This window comes from Echinops telfairi, unplaced genomic scaffold (genome assembly GCF_000313985.2).
Source record: "Echinops telfairi isolate 266 unplaced genomic scaffold, ASM31398v2 ScPeMD7_6;HRSCAF=24_0, whole genome shotgun sequence".
Classification (NCBI taxonomy): domain Eukaryota; kingdom Metazoa; phylum Chordata; class Mammalia; order Afrosoricida; family Tenrecidae; genus Echinops; species Echinops telfairi.
Window position 1 is genome coordinate 1,031,180 of NW_022103902.1, and position 2,215 is coordinate 1,033,394.

Sequence of the window (2,215 nt, forward strand, 5' to 3'; positions counted from 1 at the left end):
ACACACTTCCATCCCTTCTCTGAGGAATTCTGTGCTCTCCAATTTCTACCATGTCAAATGACAATTTTGGCACCGTGAATGTACTTAGGTCATCGTCCTTTTAAGCGCCTTCAGTTTGGAGGAGAAAGTAAAATCGAAGCGGCAAGACCTGGACTACAGAGTGATGCAGCAACCTTTCCCAAGGACTTCTCCTAGGGCAGCCCTTGCTTCCTTCAAAGAATGAGCAGCTGAGTTGTGGTGGGAAAACTTTTCAGCACAACTTCACCTTTTTCTCCCCAGTGCAGTTTTACATTTTCTAAAAATTCTTCCTAATAAGTCCCGGGGAGCCCTGTTTCTCCAAGGACATTAAAATTACCCTTTTAGTATTCCCCAAACAATCACCATGACCTGCTGAGCTGACCTCTCAGCCGGAATTTAACTGGCCCAGAAAATCTCCTCCAGTCAGTGCGGTTTAGACTTCGCACTCTGGATGCTAGAGCTGAAGCCAAAATTCATCCTCTGGTTACTATTGCACACAACCATCTCTCACTGCTTTCCTCTTACCCCGAGGCCTGCTCTCTGAGCCGGCTGCTCTCAGTGCAACACCTTCACCCTTCGTTTAACTGAACGCTTGCTGAGACCAAGATCTTCACTTAAAACTGAAAATGCTGAATGAACCATGAGATCCCAACTTCAGTGACTATTACATCAGTATGTACACAGGACCAGTGTTGAGAGTGGCTGTACTGGGAGGGTAGAGGGAAGGTGGGGTGGAAAGGGGGAACCGATTACAGGAATCCACATATAACTCCCTCCCTAGGGGATGGACAACAGAAAAGTAGGTGAAGGGAGACATCAGACAGCGTAAGATATGATAAAATAGTCATTTATAAATTATCAAGGGTTCATGAGGGAGGGGGGCGAAATAAGGAGCTGATGCCAGGGGCTTCAGTGGAGAGCAAATGCTTTGAGAATGGTGAGGGTAATGATGTACAAATGTGCTTTATACAATTTATGTATGTATGGATTATGATAAGAGTTGAATAAGCCCCCAATAAAATGATTTTTTTAAAACTATTACATCAATGGTAATCCATTTCTGGGCTTCAGGCACATTTGCTTCCTTCACTGAGGTTGACAGTCTCCGTTCTCACGTTTTATCTGTGAGGCCTTTCCACCTTTCCATAAAATTCTGCCTCCATCTAAAACTGCTGTTGGGGTGAGTTGGGTTGGGTGGGTTGGGTGGGTTGGGCTGGTCTTGTAAGGACTGTGACAAGATTTACCCCTGAGGCTCAGGACAGGCGAACAGAGCTCGTAAGTTAAAGAGTTTCCGTGGCTGCCTTTGAGGCTGGTGTCCTCAAAATGCTGCTGTATCAGGTGGACTCACGTTCCCACCAACTTGTTGCAAATGATTTAGGAATGTTCGCATACCCACTTGAGTTTGGGTTTAAAATTTTATATATATAAGCCCTCTCCTCAATTTTTTTTTCACCCATGGCACCAAAAGTACTATGTCTTTTTTAAGAAGGCACAACAACAAGACTAAGACAGTGTATTATTGAAAGAACTTTCCTGAAGCCATCCACTGATCACATTGAAACCCGCTTTAACTGAACACACCTGTACGAACTGGAACCTTAGCAGCAAGACTTTTGTAGTTACCCTCGGGTTTTCAAACAGTCTGTGACCTGAGTTAAATGAAATATTTTTCTAAACTTAAGTTCTCTCCGATGCTACTGCCTTCTGATGACAACATGCTTTAAAAATGTTTGGGGGCTCGGTAGGTCTAGGGAAGAGTCCTTTGGTTTGTTTTTTTTCTAACAAGCTCTTAGATCAGCAATTCTCAAAACCTGTGGGTCACGACCCGTTGGGAGTCGAATGACCCTTTCACAGGGGTCACCCGATTCAAACAGTAGCAAACTGACAGTTATGAAGTAGCAACGAAAATAATTTTATGGTTGGGGGGTCACCACAAAATGAGGAACTGTATGAAAGGGTTGCGGCATGAGGAAGGTTGAGAAACTCTGTCCTCGATGCCGCTGGGGCATGGACCAGTTTGACGAGCAGGTCCTGCATGATTCTATGCAGCTGACAAATCACTGTAGGGAGTCTCAAGACCAGTATCTCTAGAAACTCTTCACTCAAATTCCTAGTTTTCAAAGTGAGGAATTTCAAGTTGCATTTCAAACACCATGAGATCTACTTTACATACCTTACTCCTTATATGAATTAAGTA

General features: G+C 43.9%; 1 pseudogene; it reads right to left on the minus strand.

Moving 5' to 3' along the window:
- Positions 1-1,240: 1,240 nt before the first annotated feature.
- LOC115868076 lies at positions 1,241-1,349 on the minus strand (annotated as a pseudogene).
- Between the last annotated feature and the right edge of the window lie 866 nt (positions 1,350-2,215).